Source organism: Heptranchias perlo, chromosome 15 (assembly GCF_035084215.1).
Source record: "Heptranchias perlo isolate sHepPer1 chromosome 15, sHepPer1.hap1, whole genome shotgun sequence".
NCBI lineage: Eukaryota > Metazoa > Chordata > Chondrichthyes > Hexanchiformes > Hexanchidae > Heptranchias > Heptranchias perlo.
The window spans coordinates 47,257,847-47,279,827 of NC_090339.1; the positions used below are offsets into that span (position 1 = coordinate 47,257,847).

Here is a 21,981-nt window from a genome sequence, read left to right on the forward strand (position 1 = left end):
CTATAACCACTTAGTAAATCTCACTCACTACTACAATGTACTCTGTCTACTATACCATGTACACTGTTCACTATTACTTTGCTGTAACTAAACAACAACATCAATTATAAAAACCAAAGAAAGAATGAGAAAAGGGAAGGGCACATTTAGAAGGGTGTAAATTTGTTTTGTATTTTAGTTGAAGAATGTTGACATTATAGCATTAAAGCTACTTTTGATATCTAAGTAGTTTTGTTACTATAATATTCGTATTTACAGTATTTCAACATCACAGCATATAAACTGAAAACTTTCAAAAATTGGCTACGGCCAGGGAGACCAGAATTTCCCTGGGCTTACTGGCAGTCCCGGGGTTAAATCTTCTATTTAACAGACCCCTGCTCAGCCCACAATTTTTGCCCCCAGTGGTAGGAAAGTTTACTGATCTTTTTCTGGTCTGCAACCAACCACAAGCCAAAACTTCAGCATAATGAGCAATGGAAGCCTCAAGGCAAGCAGCCCTGGTGTTGCAGCTCATCAGCCAATAATGGAGAAACTAGAAGAAACTGGCAAAGGGCCTCTGAAAACTAACTGCTAAGTACAAAAATCCTTTCCAGCAGGACAATTTGATCAATATCATTTGTACACATGGGGGAAGGGGAAAATGATTTGGTGCCCGAATTCTGGTCCAGGCCAAGGAAGATACCCAGTGTATCTCTGGATCTGTGAGTGGAAAATAGGGTAGAAAGTGATTCGACTGGAATTCCATCCCATATATTATGCCCTGCCATTTCTGATAGGTGAAGCGGTGTTGGCGGATCTCCTGTCTGTCCTCCGCCACTCCACATCAAGAGGTGAGGTGTTTGGGGGAATGTTGGCCACAAGACCAGGAGAAGCCCATGGTCTTCTTCAAATAATGCCATGGGATCTTTTAAATCCACCTGAGTAGGCAGACAGAGTTTTGGTTTAACATCTCGTCTCAAAGACCACATCTCTGATCACGCAGCACTCCCTCAGTACTGCACTGAAGTGTCAGCCTAGATTACATAGTCAAACCTGTAGTGGGACTTGAATCTACAACCTTCTGACTGAAAGGAAAATCAACACAGGGTCATTGATGTACTCAGCAAGTAACCTGGTATAATCTTGCACTCTATCTTATGTGTTGAGAATGTGCCAGCTCGTCTCAGAAGGCAGCCATAATTCTATAGGTATTATCAGGGGTGCATTATTTGTTCATTTTTAAACAGCGGTTTTAAAACCTAGCAGTCCAGACTGGAAGATTCTTTCTCTCCTGGGCCAATACAGTTTCAATACAATCTTCAATCTCTGGTGTGCTTTGCCAGCAGCTAACTTTGTGCATTAGTTCTTGTCATTGCAAAGCTCTGCAAGAGCTGTTCAGGACAAACCCTCTTGAGATAACAAAGGAAAGCCAATGAATGAGGAGACCTGACTAATCGGAAAATCTTCCATTTTCCAAATGCTCAAAAAATTGTAAATTAAATTTCCATCCGCCTGACCATAAGAGCCAAACACATCAGTGTTCATCAATGTATGCCTGCAACTACTGACAGGCCCCTCAGACTTGTACACAGAAAGTCACTTACTCATTAATTAGAAGAATTACTCATATTCATGGCCAAGATATCCATTTAATACAATATAAAGAAATTGACCACAGAACACACCAGCAACAAAACTGCAAACATCATTACGTCTGGTCATTTACACAAGGTTCTTTTGCTGCTCACAATGTGAAAATCCTATAAGTATCAATGTTCTCATTAAATATTGTTCCTCCCTGAGCACAGCACCGTTTTTGAACTGAGCTTCTGGAGTGCACATTCACCTCTCTGGAGCAGCACCTCAGTAGCATATCGTGATGTAAATCAACACATGCCATTGCCACTGTGTACTGCTCATACTCTATTTACTTTCCTTCCAATGTGCTCCTGCCAACAGTAACATGCTGGCAATATAAATAAGGTGCCACTGCTGCATACGATCGTAAGAAATGGTTTCTATGAGCATTTCTGGAGGCACCTACACCCCCGGCAGCAACAGAAAAAGCACTGCACTAGTGATCAGGGATGAAGGTCTTGACTACATTGCCCATCAGTAAGTTGAGCCACTCAACTTGTCCATGCAGGCAAGTGAAGTGGTTTTGTACTCACTGACCAGTATGGACCTTGCTCAGCTACTGAGGAAGGTACAATGGCCTACTATGTAGTCAGAAGCTGCATATGCAATTGTTCTTGTAGCGTTCTGGCTGATGTAGAAATCTGGAATATAAACAGGGTGATTTCTACAGCTCACGAACTACCAGCAAATTTTGCGGAACAATTTTCATAAGCAGTTCTGCAATAGCATAGCACCATTAAATCCTCTGGTGCCCAAGAGACGTAGTACTGTGCTCATCAGATGCTTTCATTGTATAATAAAGGCAGTACTACATGTATAATGAGACCATCAACATTAAATCCCTGCCATAAAGCATTTCAGATACTAACTGACCTCATGTTTCGCAGTCAGCTCAGAATAACAGTTGCCCCATCAAAAAAGGCTGCCTGAACAGGAACACTAGAGTCTTATTGTGGCAGCAGCTTTAGGCAGGAGAGAGTTAATGATCAGAAAGTCGATGAAAGTAGAAGCAAATTGTAAGCAGCATTGTTCACAAGTCAGTGCTATTCATCCAGAATGACGTTATTTTAAAACAACACAGAAAATAACCAGTCAACTAATACTTCGGAACTTGAGAGCTTGGTAGAGCTCATGCACCACGCATCTACTTTGAATAGATTCTTTGTTTATTCAAATGTGAAAGAGGAGTAGGCCATATGTCAGAGGTAATACATAAAGCCCAGAGTCTCACCAGAGTATTCCTTTACAAACAAACAGTAGCATCCAATTTCACAGTCCTTCCCATCAAACGCGAGATTATTGCAAAGACCAGAGGAAGGAGAAATAAACACACAAGCACCAATATAAAAATAGAGCTTACAAACAACTGTATAATTTGTGAATGAACAGCCAAAACAAAGTTAAATGGAGTCCAAATTTGAATAATGACTTTTAACCTAACCGCTGAAGACTGCAGATGGAGAGGTCTAGAAAGGAGTTACCTGTCATCTTGATATTTAACCATCATAAAGTGTAAAATTATCAGTTTTCTGCTCCCTAGTCCATTACACTGTCAAACGGGGTGCACTTCTAATAGTGTGCACATCAGGATCTACGCTGCTTGTGTCAAATTAAACCTCCTGTACAGAATCAGACACAGAGAAACATTAACCCTCCAAGTACCAGAGTACCAAGCAGACGAAATAGAATTTTTCACTACTTAATACCCATAACAGAAGGGTATTTCATGGAAATTAAACTGGCTGACTATGGCAAAAATGGGCCATATGAATTGAGACTATAGCTTATTAAGAATTGACGGAGTTGGGGAGTAGGCCAGCTGTGTCATTACGGGAGATACAAACTGTAGTGGCTTCACAAATGGTTCCAGGGTGTATGTTTAAAATGGTTTGTAATGTCATGGCCTTAAGCCCAGGACTTTCCGTGCCCTTTAATGACAAGATTTATGGTCAAAGCATTGTTTCTAATTCTTACACTTTTCACCATCTATATTTCTTGTGCTATCACATATAGACGTGGCACTTATTTGATGTTCGCAAGCCAAAGCTTCACCAAATGATCAGAAGAGTTGTAGCACACAGATAAGGCTGACAATGGGCACTTCATCACAGTTCCTACTGTACAATTACCATAGTGCTTACCCCACTAATATCACAGTACTGCCGTGGGAGGAGGCCCTACCTCTGATATATAAACATAGTGATACTAGAAACCTCCAGCATCATGGAATACCACTGCAAGAGTTGGCCTCTCCCCAGGCCACCAAAAGTGAAACATAAACAGTCTACTTCTAGATACTGTGTGCCACCATTTTGCTCTGATTATGGCTAATCTGAGCGTTCAGCCCACAGAGACCAGTTATACAACTATGTACTCACTGATCTGAATGCACCTTGCCCCCGCATCAAAGAATGCTGGTGGCCAAGTCACAAGTCACAATTGTGACTTCTGACAAATAATGCATGTGCAATTTGTTTTACTAATGCCAACAGTGCACTGAAATCTGAGCCACAACAGGAACAGAACAAATTCTACTGCCCCAGCAGGCACACATATTGCAAAACTGCTTCCAGTGGAATATAAACAAGACATTAATCCTACCACTGTGTTATTTAAAATTTTTGCACCCTTGGGTCTCCCAATATCGCACATCGCTACCGAACAGAATGAATGCAGGCAACCAGCTCCCAGGGACATACATCAGTGCCACTCACGTTAAATGAGATAATACCTCATGTCTTTCTTCTTCATCCAGGATTTATGCAGCAGTGTCAATTCCCGGATCAGTCACGGAACAGTCTGTGTGCAGGACACCACACCGACAGATGTGAGGGCTGATTGGGAACATTTACAAGAGCTTTTTTAAATTAAAGTGTAATGGGTCACTTGGGGCAGATGTAATCACACCCCAAATGTCACTGTCTAAATTCATGCTCACAAGGATAATGAGAAACCTCGTTGGACTCTGTCAGAAGACCATACCCTTTCATTCTTTGACAGAGGACCATACCACTTCAGAATGGTCTTGTAATCCTTAAATAAATTTGCTAATCTGCATTTGGTTACAATTTTGCAAAGATGCAATAAAACTCCCCCATCCAGCACTGTAACGATTACTGCCTAGTAAATCACATTGTTCAACAGCCACTTCTGCTACATGCCAATGTTACGTTACAAAGCATTAAACTGTTCCTTTGTTTATGTGCTACATACAGTGGCAGACCACCATCCTCGACTTTAAAGGGGCATCATTGTCACTGAGAAGTGCTTGGCAAAACCTTTTCTTGTCTGCCTGCCAGACACACGCTGTGAATGGCTGAATGCCACATGACTGCCATGCTCTCATGTGACATCATCATGAAGAAAATGATGCGAGGCTCTTCTCAAATTCTTTCTCCCTAAAATAGCAGTATCCCTGGTTAACCTCTAATATAATCTGACAACTTCAAATTTATTTTTCAGCATAAAAATAAGCTGGTTACTACTGCTTCAAAGGAACTCTCCTTTCCCTCTCCCAGAGAAAGTAAAACCACAAACTACAAAGGATTTATACAAGGGTTTAGCATAGAGTATCTTTACAAGCCCAGTTAGCTCACATGTGAAGCTCTGATATAAAAATAACATATTTTTCCCCCCAAATGTGAAATATACTCCTACACCCTCAAATGTTCTCCCTTTCTGCAACTGTATCCCAGCATGAGTTTAGTAGCTTCAGAAGGGGAAAAAAAAGGAATCAATCCTGGTTTTGATCACAGGGTATGATTGTAACTGCTCTACACCAATCTAAAGTCTCTCAAATAAATCAGCCAAGGTGCAAGAGGGCTGGTCTGTTCTCATTTTTGTTCTTACTGTATATACAGTGTAGACATTGTAGAAGGAAAAAAAATGTCTCAGGTTGAGTCTCCCATCACAGAGTGCAACTCTGGTCAGTTAGCCATAGAATGACGACAATGTTACCGTGAGCAACCACAAGGGAGTCTGTAGCCTTTCCACAGACATGATGGATGGAAAAAGTCAAGTACATTTAAATAAGGAAGCTAATGTTTCCCTAACACCACTTCTAAATGTAGTCATTCATGAACATAAAACCTATTAAAAATAAATGGAAATGGAATAGCCAATGGGAACATATTTTTGGGCACTCAACACCCACATGCAAGAACAGTCCAGAATGATCATCTATTTTCTAAAAAAAAAAGCAACATTTTACGTCACTTTAGTAAAAACGCTACATTTACAATATCAGTATTAACCCTGCTCTCCCTCGCCTCCAAATGGATTCTGTGTAGGCCAGAGATCAGGCTGTCTGAAACATGCCTCTGGCAAGTTGCTGTCTTTCTCAATGTGACAAGGTGCCTCTTCCTATTTATTTCAATACAAAGTGGATGAAAAAGCGATGTCTACAATTCTGTGAGTGGGCTGCACAGCAGAAATAGTATGGCTACTCCAGTAACTCAAAAATCAGGCAGCAAAGAAAAACTGTGAGGGGGTGAGGGGAGAATTGAAAAGTTTGGCACTGTAGGAGGCCAAAGTTTATGCTTGTTATTGTAATTGGGGTGGGGGGGGGGGGTTGGAATGTGGAAGAATAAGAATGGCTGTATTTAGAAATGGTGGTTTTGTCTTCTGAGCAAGTGCAAAACTGATTATTCAACTTTTAATATTTGGCAAGAGAATCACAGGGACATTATATAAACAGTCCAGCGGGGCCTTAGCTGGAATAAGGGACAGAGCACAGACTGATGCACTAGAGGAGAGCTGAGTTTTTAAATTAGCTTTCGGTACTATTTCATGCAGCGTACAACCAATCAGAGCTTCCCCAATAGACTTCAATGGATCAAGGGTTATAATTTTGAAACACATGCTTAGAGGTGAGCAGTAATCATTTTAAAAGGCCAGAATTTTTTACATGGATTGCCAAACTTGTCACCCTGAAGTGCATCCAATGGGCCGAGGGGGGGTGGAGGAGGGAGGGTGTAATTACAGCATGACACATTTATATAGGCAGTTTCCATTATAAATGTGGACATAAGAATTTGTAATGTATCAAGCTGCCACGTAACAAGTGAAGTACTTCAAAGGAAAGGGGCTATTGGACATCCTGAGGACATGAACGGTGCTACACAGGTTCTTTCCTACCCAACAATGACCAAAAATGAATACTTCAAACCAAAACAATGCGCAAAAAGAAGAGTTTCACAGCATAAATGACAACAAAAGTCAGCACGAATCCCAGTTACACTTCAGCAAGATTATAAGACAGAAAATGCAGCCAGTGCATGATGCAGTTTTGGCTCTTCAGAGATTGCTGCAGTGCTCTACACAAACTTTCTATGCCAATGTGAACCGCTCACCAGCTGAGAACAAGATTTGAGAATATTTAGTGATGAGTCTCTCAGCTATGCTAACCAAAAGTACCTGCCCAAAAGCAAAATTCAAGAAATAATCACTGTGAATGATAGAAGCATTATGCTTGTCAAACAAACATTTATAATTCTTCCACCGAAGCAAGGCGAAAAGTTGTAGCTTCCCAGATGCTCACAGATTAAATGGCTACTCTGCTACACCTTAGCCTGGAAGTGTGAGAATATATGATTATCTATTTGGATATGCAGACCTGAGTACAAAATTAATATTTCTGGATACCCTGAATCTAAAAATGGAGATTCTTTACCCACCAGATTTTTTTTCAAATTTATTTTGCAGTATTTTCCTCAACAGCTATTTCCAGTCACAATTTTATGTTCTCTTTGCTTTTATTCTTAATGGATATTAAATACTTTTATGCCACTTAAAATACTTAAGTTCATGTTATTTTCTTTCCTTCACCCACATAACATTACAGCAGAGATTCTAAAAATGGTTAAATCCAGGACTGGAGATTAAAACGTCAACCCTTCTTTCCTGAAATTCAAGTTTCATTTACCATTCACAGTCAGTATAAAGTGACAGCTGAGAGAAGCCATACCCTTCATCTATAAGAGGGCCCCCCACATGTGCGCTGAAGCTCCCAATCTCAGATGTATCATTAAAGGAGACAGCAACTGAAGAAAGATGATGGAGGGAGAGCATTCATTTGATGGCTCAAACTGGCACTGGACTAGAAACATCAGGTTGCTTCTTTCCCTTACAATGGCCTTTGTGGACGCATGGGAAGACCAAGAATAATAGAGAGGGTGAGGAAGGAACTTGAAACCAAAAACAAAAGTCTGGAGCTCAACTGATGGCTTAATGACTCGGTTGGGAAGTGCACGGGCAAGTGTGGAACTCAATCTTATGGGTGGAGGTCCCAGATTTGATCCTTGTTTCGGTAGGGGGCACTGCAAATCTCAACACCTTGATCCCCAGGCTATGGGGTTAAGCAGATAGAAAAGAAAAATCAGCTACAGTTCCCGTTCCTGATTGCTCTTCAGTGACTCCTGCTGGGGAGTGCCCATGTGAACATCAGGCTAGAAAAGGAACATGCTTGCCTGTGATATTCCCCACTCCTCTCACTCATACACACAGTCTCTCGCTCGCTCTCTCTCACACACATCCTCTTGACTTGCATATGAAAGATGGCTCTTTGCCAAGATACCAGACGGTTGCTGCCACCCATGGAGCCATGCCCCAGAGTGAGGAACACCTTCAGGACAGAAAGGGAATATGAATTGGTTAAAAAAAAAGAGGGTACCCTCAGAAAAAAAAAGAAGGCATCAATCATTTTTTTCTGCCATTTAACTGTAGTTGCAGTTTATTCTGTATGGGTGAGAAGTTGGCATTACTACAATTTTTATATTTACCTTTCCTTGTTATGCAATGTTTTTGGTCCTGCACAGCCTGTTTTAGTAATGCTTTAATTCTGTCCTTAACCCTACAGTCACTGTGCTATTCAAATTATTGTTTTACTTTCTCCCAGAAGGAATTTCACAATTATTTAATGTTTGTTCCTTTTGAGAGCTTTACTTCTTTCACAGAACTTGCCTTAGGAGATTTAATTTCTGAAATTCTTTTCAAACTGGTTTTCTTGATGAACTCTTCTTCCCACTCACTTCAGTTTCTATATTGATTTGAGTGCCTCTCCTTTTCCGATATCAATATATTCTTCCTCTGAATTCAAATTTGTGCTGCTGTTAGGATTATTCTGCAGCAGATTGGAGCTATTGGCTTTTGCTGGTCTAATGTCCAGTTGCTAACTGCTGCTTGTTTTTATTGTAACGTTTTAAAAGAAAGTTTTTTCAGGCGGGTGGGGGGGGCAGGGGGAGAGGTCGAGTTCCCTCATCCCACGTTATTCCTTTTAGATTCCTCCTCTAACATTCTACAATGCTCTGCACTACTGCACAGCTCCCATCTGGACTCACAACTTGATACCCAGCTCATGTGTTCCCTTGCAGATGGCAAGCTCTTGTAAAAAAAGAACTAACACACAATTCTGTAATTTGTTTTCTGTGAGCCAGAAGCGACTATTTGCCTTTTCTATATGCATAAATAGCACAGCAGCATTATTAACATAGGAACTGATTGAACAGGGAGGGGAGAAGAGAAACAAAAAGTCACTCCGGTATTAAAAGGTACTCAAATAGTTAAAGAGGATAAATGTCCAGTGCATCCATGCTGCATCTACAATAGCTTAATCGCAAGGAAAAGCAAAAAGAAAATATCTGTGACTAATTACAGCACTGTTGCTGTCGTCCATTCATTCATTAAGTTAACTGTCTGAAAATACACTGTGATGACCATTGCATAAATGCTAACACATCTACAGCATGAAACACACCCAACACAATAAGTCTCTGGTATGCACACATAGAAAGCACGGCATGTGGTTGTGGGGGGAAGGTGCATGATTTCAAAAGCATGAATTGTTAAAATCTTATTTCTATAGTCATAATTGGAAAGTAACTCACTCACAGACTTGACTGAGGAGGATAAAGAATAAAAGAAAAACACCCAAATGACTGCACCCAAAAAGCCAAATGAAGAAAAAAAACTAGTTTTTCTACATGTCACTATTATTATTAATGCTAGTTAGGGATGGGCAGACTGTGAGGCGAACATGGGCCTCTGTATATCCACTTCTATAAGAATCTATGCCAAGTGAAATAAAAATAAAGATACAAACGTATACACACCACAGAAATGCAAGTATTACCTGTAAATGGTGGGCATGTCATTCTTGCCATCTTAAATCTCCTCCACCTCCACTGCATAACAAGTTTTTCCCGAGAACAGACCTAAGCTCATCCAACTGCTTTCTTTACATTTTCCTCTCACAACAACTTCTAACCTCAGTCTCATCAAGAGAAACCCTCAACACTCCACTGCTGCCTGATGCTCTCCAGGCAATGTCGTCATTTATTGATCCCGACTGATTGGCTGAACCAAAATCAGATAATGTCAATGGCGTTAATTTTAATATGATGTAATTCTTCCCTGTGCACCTATGATTGGCTAACCGACTGAGCAGCTGCTTGGAACTGAAGGACAGTTGCTTGCCTGAGGTATAAAGCTTTCAGTGCAGTTCTGAATCATTGCTGGTTGCTGTGGAAACCTTGCTCTCCTTATTACCCAAGCATTTTACAGTCAGATTTACAACAGGCTATGGTCTAAAGCATGCAATATGATTAAAATATAATGAATAACTGGGAAGCAAAATAGTATAACACAAAAATGACTAGTTTAAGTATAACTAGAATATGTAATAGCAGCGTAACTTCTTCATGCTGTTCAATAGTATGGAAAATACAGCATAAAAGAGAATACGTATCTCAGGACGTCAGATACGGTCTCACTCCAGAATGTAGCAGTGCACAACTGAATGGTTCTTGGAGGCAATGTAGGCAAGAGCCAGCTATATTAATATTCCATGAAAATCAGATTTTAGCCAAGATTGTCTGCCCTTCTGTCCTGAAGCTACTGACAGATGATGGAGTGCTGTTCTATGGGCATCAGGTGCCATCCAGTAACTTGCTCAAGTGGCCATTATTCACTTGAATCTGAATCTGAATCTACATAGTGAATATTTACAGGATTTTAAACTGTAGACATCACAGTCAAGCCTGATCTTGCTCTCGGCCAATGTCCACCCATGTGTGCTTCCCAGGAGGGCTCACTGGATAGAAGCAGGAACCCTGGCCTGGGGTACTTAGGTCAATTGTAGTACATTCATCATTACTTTAATTGAGGGCAACTAATTCAGGGTTCAAACCTATGGTCTGGCAAGACTGTTTTTTAAGCAAACCTTAAATCATTATTTTTTGTACTGCAAAAGTGGCCCATGTTTATTTATTCATTCATCCAATCATTTTCATACAGCAATTAAAATGGCAACCACACTACCTTGGGCAAGGTCAACCCAGTGGTGAAATATACACTGAAAATATCTGTACTTTTATGCAGGGAACAATTCACTCCCCACTACCACAGAAGCGCACAAGCCCACAAAATAAAGCATAGCAATCTTTCCAAGTAGGCACCTGCATGAAACAAATCTTCAAATATCTGCAATAGATAATATGAAGATTCAAACTGGTAGGACTAATGACTAATTTTTCTTCAGTTTTATTTTTACTACATGCAGCTTCTGTTTCATATTATTCTGCTTTCTGCTTATAATAGGAATTGGATCAAACAACCAGGTAAGAAGACAGGTCACCCCCAATGTCCATTTTCACTGCATTTTTCATATTCAATGTATTGCAGTTATCAAGTCCTTCACTATCTGTAGAAAAGAACTGCTGTCCACGCTCTACACAAACAGTTAAGCCAGTAAGCGGATCAGAGAAGCCAAGCTTCCTCCTGCTCGGGAGGGGGTGATCCATGTGAACAACACAATGACAAAAAGTCCCATTAATATTACATTTTTATTTAGCTCTACAACCGTGATTTAATATTTCTGACAGCCAGTGGCATGCTCGTTTTCTGAATATTTAATACCCTTCTGCTCAGCAGTTTCACATGAGATGTGTCAGATAATGGGAAATTTTCAAATTACACACTACTGAAGATCTTATTGACAACTTCTCTTGCATGAAACTAACCATCATTACTGCATCCACTTTGAGAGGGTCGATAAGGAAAACTGCCCCAGCAATGGCAGAGAGTGCCCCCATCATAGTTTTTTAAGCTTTAGCTTCAAAGTGTTTATTTCTAATCTTCATACCTCAACTGAACAGACACAGGGAGAATGAAAGTATCTGCCATTCTGGGGCTACTCAGTAGGCACTAAAGTACAAGCTGAGGTTGTAGTCTTGCTCATTTTCCCATTTCTTGATGACCGAGCAGCAGAAGGACCTCAGCTGGTGTGGGCATCGGTAGAGAGGACTACAATGAGTGGAAATCACAGTTGAAATAGGGCTCAGACCGGATCTCCCATTCAATGAGATACTGCATTCCTGTGCTAACATGTAGGGACAACTCACTAACTAGCACATCTCTGAGCTACCAACTGCTTTAAAGAAACCGTGGGAAAATGCATCACCTGATGTGTATGTCATTCATACAGATCAAGAAGATCCCAAGTTCAACACCTACTTTAGGTCCCATCTCTGGTCTGAGCTGAGGTAGCAGATCTTTGTAGAGACAACATTGGGAGCACTAGAATTGGCTTCAATGCCCTGGGAGACAGAAAATGGTTAGCCAGGGCTTCTGCTCCTGCTCACTATCCAGTGATCCTGCTCGTCAGTACACAGGTGGATGTCAGGTGAGGAAAGGATTGGTTGTTACAAACCTTGGAGGATAACAGTCTACCAAAACTCACCGGTCTAGAAATTGGTTGATGCCACGCCAGAATTACAGGCGTTAAATGGGCATCAAGACGTCCAATGTGGCGGGCATGCGCACATGCTATGTGTTCGCCACTCGCCATATTGGTACAGGAAGAAAAAGAGGCGTCCAGGGCCCGCACCTGAAACAAGAGTTAGGCCCTTTGCAAATGCAAATAAGGGGCCTAATGCCGGTTTGAGGGCCCCTGTGCAAAATTGGTCTGCCCATGACCTCCTTTCTCACTTTTAAAAGCATTCTTAAAAAGCATTCTTCAAACATGCATAAGGTCATTCCTTCTAACCCTCCTACAAATGTTGAGCACCCACTCCTTTCCTCTTCTGTGAAGCGCCTTAAGAAGTTTTTCCACGTTAAAAGTGCTATATCAATGCAAGTTGCCGTTGTTGGAAAAAAATGGCAGCTTTAGGCTGTAAGAGTTCTCAAAAGATGATTCCAGTGTTTTCACTAGGATTTCAGTAAAGTGTACTCATGTGTGTTAAATTTCATAACTTGTTTAATTAGATTGTGAAAAGCTTATTGGTAAAATTACAGATGTCAGTTTGTCATTGGTGAACCAAATGAGGTGATAAATTAAGAGCATCGCACAAGAAGCATATTGGAATATATTAAATCATATTCATTTTGAGTACAATTTTTTCCCTTATAACGTATTTGTAAAAATATACTGAAACAACTGTGACAACAGTGGCAAAATAATCGAGCTTCACTTAAACATCATCCAAATAATGGGCTGGCCCCTCATAAAATACACTTAGAAGCATCCATTATCCATATACACACACACTTTGTACTTGCAGTGGCAGCCTGTTGCCTGGTCTTCCCAACGTAAGAAGCAAATGGAATGTAGTCTTTTTGCCCCACAGACATTGGTGTTCAATTACTGCACCTTTATCAAGTCATGCACATGCACATCTGGAAAAAATACCATTGTATCCCTTAAGTCATACACAGAAGTGGCTTTATTTATGTGTTGCAGTCAAATATAGATGCAATAACTAGACCTACTATATGCAAATTCTGCAAGGTAAACTAAGTCTGTTTACTTGTGGGATGGAGGGGAGATTTAAAGATAACTATTGCTACTGAAGGACTCCAGTTAATAAAGTTAAAGTTGTACATCTCCCAACTCTCACTCATCCTAACTCCAGCCTGTTACTTTGCTGCTTCTCTCCCACCTTCCCTGTCATCTTTTCTATGAGAACCACCCCCTGCCCCCTGGATGATCTCCCCACCCATCTCTTGACCCTCAACCAGTGCTTGCTTAGTTAGTTAATGGCTCTCTCCGTTCAGACACTGTCCCTCTTCCTTCCAAAACTGCTTTCATGCTCTCCCTCAAAAAGCCCAAACTTATCCCACCTATCCCCTCCAACTATTGCTAATCTCCCCATCTTGTTCAAGATCTTTGAATATGATGTCACCTCCTGGCTGTGTGCTCACCGTTCCCAAAACTCCTTGTTCAAATCCCTTCAGACTCTGCCCACAGTCACCAATTATATCTTCTTTGACTGCTTCTGCGATGCTTTAACTGATCCTTGTCTTTGGCCTCTCTGCAGCATTCGACGCAGTTGATCAAGTCATCCTCCTCTTCCTTCACCTCTCCTCTCTGGTTCACTTCAGTGGGATTGCCCCTCATATCTATCCCAATGTAGTCAGTGCATCTTTAGCAATGGTTTCCCCTTCAGCTCCCACCTCAAATATCCACTCTTGGCCCTTCCTCTTCTATAATGGCCTTGCTTTCTTATGCTGGAGACACCCAACTCTACTTCTCTACCACTACCTCTCTCAACCTCGAAACCACTCCCATACTGTCAGACTGCCTGTCTGACATTAAGTCATGGATAAGCCTGAAGTTCGTTCAGGAGGACCAAAGCTATCATTCTCGGCCCTTGCTAAAACCTCTGTAACCCGCCATCATAGGAACATAGGAACATAGGAACAGGAGTAGGCCATTCAGCCCCTCGTGCCTGTTCCGCCATTTGATAAGATCATGGCTGATCTGTGATCTAACTCCATATACCTGCCTTTGGCCCATATCCCTTAATACCTTTGGTTGCCAAAAAGCTATCTATCTCAGATTTAAATTGAGCTAGTAGCAATTGCCATTAACTTCATGCCCTTTGCCCCAGCCCCAGCTGCTTGTTCAGAGTGAACCAGTTTGCAACATTGGCATCTATTCGACCCAAGCCGAGCTTCAAAGCCCATATCTTATCCAGTACCAAGACCGCTTACTTCCACTTCTACAATACTGTTCATGTCCACACCATCGCCGCCTCTAGACTCGACCTCTCCCAACACCCTTTATAGCCTCCACCCACCATACTATCCCGCAGTAAGTCAATCACCCCCTTATTCATCGACCTACCTTGGCTCTGTATCCCCCAGCGGAAATTCCACAATGGCCTCGTTCTGTAACTTCCTTCAATGTTACATTCCCTACTGCATCCTCTGGCCTTCTCACTTCTGCTGCATCCCTCCATTCTCCCCCCTCACCCTTTGATGGAAGAGGCTTGAGCCACTTTGGCCCTACTCTTGGTAACTCCCTCCCAAAACCCCTCTACCTCACTACCTCCTTCACCACTTTGAAAGCTTTCTCAAAACACATATCTTCCAGAAAATGTTGTCACTTCTCCTAACCCTCTCATAAAGGCTCAGAGCCTGGTCCTTGTCTCTGATATTTTATAATGTTAAAATATGATACATGAATTCAAATCATTACAGAATCATAGAAGATTACAGCACGGAAGGAGGCCATTTGGCCCATCGAGTCCCCACCGGCTCTATGCATGAGCAATCCAGCTGGTCCCACTGCCCCACCCCATCCCTATAGCCCTGCACATTTTTTCATTTCAAGTACTTATCCAGTTCCCTTTTGAAGGCCATGATTAAATTTGCCTCCACCACACCCTTGGGCAGTGCATTCCAGATCATAACCACTCGCTGTGTAAAGAAGTTTTTCCTCATATCACCTTTGGTTCTTTTGTCAATCACCTTAAATCTATGCCCTCTGATTGTTGGCCCTTCTGCCAATGGGAACAGTTTCTCTCTATCTACTCTGTCTAGACCCTTCATGATTTCGAATACCTCTATCAAATCTTCTTGCAACCTTCTCTGTTCCAAGGAGAACAATCCCAGCTTCTCCAGTCCACGTAATTTAAGTCCATCATCCCTGGAATCATTCTAGTAAATCTCCTCTGCACCCTCTCTAAGGCCTTCACATCCTTCCTAAAGTGCAATGTCCAGAACTGGACACAATACTCCAGTTGTGACCAAACAAGTGTTTAATAAAGGTTCATCATGACTTCCTTACTTTTGTACTCTATGCCTCTATTTATAAAGCCCAGGACACCGTAAGCTTTTTTAACTGCTTTTTCAACCTGACCTGCCACCTTCAACGATTTATGCACATATACCCCCAGATCCCTCTGTTCCTCCACCCCTTTTAGAATTGTGCCCTTTAGTTTATATTGCCTCTCCTCATTTTTCCTACCGAAATGCATCACCTCGCATTTTTCCACGTTAAACTTCATCTGCCACGTGTCCGCCCATGCTACCAGAGTGTCTATATCCTCTTGAAGTCTATCACTGTCCTCCTCACTGTTCACTACCCTTCGAAGTTTTAGTAGTATTGTAGTGGTACAGACCATTGTACTAAGTGAGATGCAAATGCTGCATAAAAATACCTCTGGGTACAAAAAGGGAAATAAAAGTTTACATTTCCCAGCACATCATGTTACTGAATCCTAAATTAAGCCAGAGTAAAGCATATTTATTTTTCTATCCATTTCAAAAGCAGAATGAATATTTTGGAAAGGCAGTTGCAAGGCAAAGTAACTCAGGTTAAGGCTACTGGGTTTTCAAAGATATTGCAATACTGTATTACAAGTTTTGGAACAGTGTTGTTGGAAAATATTTAATGGAAGATCAAGAAAGTGATTCACTTTCAGTAAAAAGGATGGAGCTGGAGTGCCTCTCAGGGTCGCATCTGACACATATATTAAAAATTGAGTAGAATGGGCCTATACTCTCTGGAGTTTAGAAGAATGAGGTGATTTTATTGAAATGTATAAGATCCTGAGGGGGCTTGACAGGGTAGATACTGAGAGGTTGTTTCCCCTGGCTGGAGAGCCTAGAACCAGGGGACATGGCCTCAGGATAAGGGGCCAGCCATTTAAGACTGAGATGAGGAGGAATTTCTTCACACAGAGGGTTGTGAATCTTTGGAATTCTCTATCCTAAAGGCCAAGGATGCTGAGTCATCGAATATGTTCAAGGCTGAGATAGATAGATTTTTGGACTCTAAGAGAATGGAGGGCTATGGGGATCGACAGGAAAGTGGAGTTGAGGTCGAAGATCAGCTACGATCTTATTGAATGGCACAGCAGGCTTGAGGGGCCTTATGGCCTACTTATGCTCCTACTTCTTATGTTCTTAAATGAAAATGCGACAAGGTTGCAAAATTCTTCAGAGGTTCCACCGTTCTCCTGCCAAAACCCTAGCAGGAGATCAGGAGAACCCCCTAGGAAGCAGCAGAGACCCAAGAAAAATGTACCAGATTTGGCCACTCACCAGTGGGGTCCAGGCTAGGGGAGCAGGCTGTGCCCCCAAAGAAACCAGTGAGTTTTTAAAAAAAAATCAGCACTCTTGGATGGTGTCAACCTTCTTGAGTGTTGTTGCAGTTGCATCCAATCAAGCAAATGGAGGTGCCCTGTAAGCAGTGGAGAGGCTTCGGGGAGTCAGGATGTGAGCCACTTACCACAGAACACCCAGCCTCTGATCTGCTCTAGTAACCATAGTTTTTATATGGCTGGTCCAGTTGAGTTTCTAGTCAATGGTGACCCCCAAGATGATGGTGGGGGACACGGCGATGGCAATGCCGTTGAATGTCAAGGGGAGGTGGTTGGGCTCTCTCTTTTTGGAGATGGTCCTTGCCTGACACATGTGTGGTGCAAATGTTACTTTGCCACTAAGCAGTCCTAGCCTGAAGGTTGTCCATGTCTTGCTGCATGTGGGCATGGACTGCTTCATTATCCAAGAAATTGCAAATGGAGCTGAACACTGTGCAATCCTCAGCAAACGGTACCACCACTGATCTTATGGTGGAGGGAAGATCATTGATGAAGCAGCTGAAGATAGCTGGGCCTAGGAATGCTGCCCTGAGGAACTCCTGCAACAATGTCCTGGGGCTGAGATGATTGGCCTCCAATAACCACAACCATATTCCTTTGTGCCAGGTGAGAATCCAGTTGCTGGAGAGTTTTCCCCGAGTCCCACTGACTTCAGTTTTACTGGGGCTCCTTGGTGCCACACTCAGTTGAATGCTGCCTTGATGTCAACGGCAGTCATTCTCACCATAATTAATTGCTTAATTGTCCACCACCATTCAAGACTGGATGTTGCAAGGCTACAGAGCTTTGACCTGATCCACTGGTTACGGGATTGCTTAGCTCTGTTAGCATGCATGCTGCTTTCGCTGTTTAGCGTGCATACAATCATGTATTGTAGCTTCACCACACTGCAACCTCATTTTCAGGTGTACTAGGTGCTGCTCCTGACATGCTCTTCTACACTCCTCATTGAACCAGGGTTGGTCATCTGGCTTGATGGTGGAGGAGTGAGGGATATGTGGTGGTATATAATTCTGCTGATGGCCTGTTCCACCTCAGAAATACCCAGTTTTGAGCTGCTAGTTCTGTTCTTAATTTATCCCACTTAGCATGATGGTACTGCCACAGGGCAAGGCGAAGGGTGTCCTCAGTGTGAACCAGTTGGATTTTCACAACAATCCAACAGCTTCATGGTCACTTTTACTGGTACTAGCTTTTTATTTCCAGATTTTTTTTTGAACTGAATTCAAATTCTCAAACTGCCAGTGGGATTTGAACTCATAGGGCTCGATTTTAGGGTCGGGTTTCCGGCGGGTTTCCAGCGGGGGGGCCCCGAAAATCCCGATCTCCGATCACGTGACCGGATTCGGACGAAATCCCGGCCACTTCCGGGTACCGCGCTGACGTGCGGGGCTGCGCGCGCAAGCCCCGCTGGTGGGAATCCCGCAGGCAATTAAAGCCAGCGGGGTTCCACTTGAGAGCACTTAACTTGCTCGTTGTGGTCAGTTAATGAGCTGAAGCAGCTGTCAAAAGAGGAAGTGTGGGATTTTACGGTCAAAGCAGTCAGTTTCCCACACTGGGGGAAACAGGACCCTTCAAACCAGGCGTGTTGCAGCCAGCAGCCTGTGCCAGGTGCCAAGGTGCGCTCCACGGGGGAGCGCCCTCACCCACGCAGGAGGCCACCGCGTCACATAGGGCAACCCCTGCCCTCCACCAACCCCCGCCAAGCCAGAGGACAGACCGACACGAAACCGCAGCCCCAGTCCGAGGACCCACCCACCTACCCTGCACAACCCCTCACACCAACACCTGCCAGATGGGTGGTGCGTTGACATCGTCGGAGGACGAACAGGATGACCAGCCCCAGCAGCCTCACAGTCCACGCCGTCCGCCTCGGAGAGGTGGGGCCCCCCAACACGGTGCTGCGGCACACCCACCTGCACAGCAGGAGGGAGGGCAACCGCAGAGAGAGATGCGTCGCAGGAGGCACTACCCTCCGCACAGGGTGTACAGAGCGAGGCTCAGCTTCATGGACCTCTCCGAGGAGCAGTGCATACGGAGGCTCAGAGTCAATCGCCAGGTAGTCGCCGACATCTGCAGCCTCCTTAACGACGAGCTGCTCCCTGATGGACCAAGCAGCATCTTCTTACCTGTCGCCGTCAAAGTCACCACTGCCCTCAACTTCTTCGCATCTGGTTCCTTCCAGGGTGCCACCGGGGACATCACCGGGGTCTGTCAGTCCTCTGCACACAAGTGCATAAGGCAGGTCACCGATGGGTTGTTCCGCAGGGCCTCCCACTACATCAACTTCGCCATGGACGAGCGCAGCCAGATGGAGAGGGCGGTTGGATTCCATGCCATGGCCGGCTTCCCACGGGTGCAGGGTGTAATCGACTGCACCCACATCGCAATACGGGCACCTCCGCATGAGCCAGGGCTGTTCATCAACAGGAAGGGGTATCACTCCATGAACGCCCAGCTCATCTGTGACCACCGCCAGAGATTCCTACACGTGTGCGCCAGATACCCCGGCAGCTGCCACGATGCCTTCGTCCTCAGGGAGTCCGCCGTCCCGCCCATCCTGCAGGCACCCAACGCCGGCAACGGCTGGCTCCTCGGCGACAAGGGGTATCCCCTCCACACGTGGCTCATGACACCTCTGAGGAACCCCATCACCGAGCCGGAGCGTCGGTACAATGACAGCCACACTGCTACCAGGTCTACAATTGAGCAGACCATAGGGCTTCTCAAGATGCGCTTCAGGTGCCTTGATCGTTCTGGGGGAGCGCTCCAATACACACCATTCAGAGTGGGACGAATCATAGTTGTCTGCTGTGCCCTGCACAACATGGCCCAACAGAGAGGGGTGCCGCTGGAGGAGGCCCCATCCACACCCGCCACCCACATTGAGGAAGGCGAGGGCGAGGAGGAGGAGGAGGAGGAGGAGGAGGAGGCGGAGGAGGAGGAGGAGGACGCGCCCGAGGATGTTGGACGACCCATGCGCCGAGCCGCGACTCACCGGGATGGTCGCCGGGCCAGGGACGCACTCATACGTCAACGGTTCTCCTAGAGTCAGACACTGCGAGGCGCTCGCATCTCCTCACCTGCACATGCGAGCGGCCATACCAGCCCCCTCCACTGAAGAGTGCTGCCAGTAATCCTGCACCCACAGCAGTGTGCCCAATGGGTGGCAGCAGGTGTTCGCCGTCATGATGGCCTCCACGGAACGCAACTACTGCACAAGCCGCGGAAGAATGGACGAGAGGTGGCAGGAGTGGTGAGAATAGACTATTTAATATGTGGAATGTGACATCATTTAAGAAACAAAGTACAAAATAATAAACACCCTGGTGTATTCCCTTTGTGATTATAAGGCCTTTGGAATTCTTCTCCGGGAACCCCTACGTGGTGCTACCCCTGTGGCTCCAGCAGAGGTAGTGGCAGGTTGCTCGTCTTCTTGCCTTGACCGGGTAGATGCTTTTGGCGGACGGCCCCTGGGTTTCGGTGCCCGTGAGGGCACCTCCACAGACTGCTCCTCCTGCACCGGGGCAGGGGCAGACTCGGCCACCTGGAGAGGAGGCACCATTGCGGGTGCTGGTTGAGAGGTGGGCGACGGGTGGGACGTGGGGACGCCTTGAGAGGCGTCCCCGCTTCCATGTCCCCGGTCACCATCATCCCTCTCTTGGCCTCGGCCCACATCACCCCTTCCACCCTGCTGGACGGCAGTTTGGATGGCATGTGTGAGGCCTTGCAAGGCCACCCCTAGTGTATCCCTCAGCCTGTTGGTGGCGTCGGAATGTTGCTCACCCTGAATCCGTACAGACGTTGTGAGGGCCTGCAAGGACTCGAAGTGGAGCTGTGCGTGACGCTCGAGGGAGGCCAGCCTGTCCTCCACCGCAGACAGTCCCGCACCTACCCGCGACACTGTGTCGCCGGTACCCTCCTGTGCCTGCGCCACCAATGCCCACATGCAGGAGGTGGACTCCTCCATCGCCTGCGCTATTGTGGACAATGCGCGCGGCACCTCTGCCAGCACCTCAGCAATTAGCTGGTGGCCCTCGACGACTCTCCTTTTCTCTGGTGGCCCCCTGGGTTCAGCATCTGGGTCCGGCTGAGCAGAGCCTGGAGATGAGTGCTCCCTCCGTCGCGGACCCTCCGCGGCTGCCCCTGCCACCAGGGTCTGCTCATGCTCACTCGTGCGCAGTGACTCACCAAGTGCTACCCCAACTAGTTGGCGAGGGGGACCCACCGAGGTGCGTGTCTCTGCGCTGGTGGATGGTTGGCTCTGATGTGACGATGCACCCTCAGAGACCGCCATGTCCTCTGAGGAATCGCCCTCCATGCTCGCTTGATCCAAAGACGCACCTGCAAGAGAACAGAGGGCACTTTGAGGCATGTGGACCAACTTGACAGTGCGCCTGATGGCAGGTGATGATACGGTCACTCGCGATCATGGGTGTTGAGTGTCAGCTTTCCCTTACCGCCCATTTCGGCAGCGACACACTCGCCATCGGCCACCGACAGGCAATGTCGCGTGCGGGCGAGGTCGAGCGCCTCCACCTCTGCGTCGGTGAGCTCCACCACTTGCGGCGGCCCACCTCCGGTGCGTGCCCTTTCGCGGTTGTTCTTGCTCCTCTTCTCCTGTGAAGGCAAAACACAGATGTGTGAGTGGGTGCGTCTTGCATCGTGAGACGCATCGAGCATCGGTGTGGTTGGGTTGAGCGTGGCGCGGAACGGATGGGAGGAAGTGTGGGCCACGTGCCCATCCCATTGCATGGGGATTGGGGTGTGTGGTAGTGTTCGGGTGGGGTCAGGGACGGTGGGTACTTGCGTGCACGGCGAGGATGGTGAATGAGTGGCTGTGAGGATTGCTGATGGAGCGCAGTGGTGGCTGTGCAGGAGGGGGTTGTGATCTGCTTGGCGTGATGGTGGGGACGGGATGTGGGAGGGTGCGTTGGTGTACTCACCTTGCCAGACCTAGTCAGGTCATTGAAGCGCT

At 45.2% G+C, this 21,981-nt stretch overlaps 1 protein-coding gene across 5 annotated transcripts in view; it reads right to left on the reverse strand.

Annotated features, from left to right (window-relative positions):
* LOC137333062 (serine/threonine-protein kinase PAK 3) overlaps positions 1-21,981 on the reverse strand; it is a 188,931-nt gene that overhangs the window by 102,127 nt on the left and 64,823 nt on the right. Inside the window, exon 1 of one of the 5 annotated variants that reach the window (XM_067997161.1) lies at positions 9,749-9,944. The exons of 3 other annotated variants lie outside the window; for them this stretch is intronic. The gene's annotated coding sequence lies outside the window, so the exon portion shown is untranslated. Of the gene's footprint in view, positions 1-4,351; positions 4,373-9,748; positions 9,945-21,981 lie in introns of those variants that run through there. One more of the 5 variants, XM_067997162.1, reaches the window with a different exon arrangement.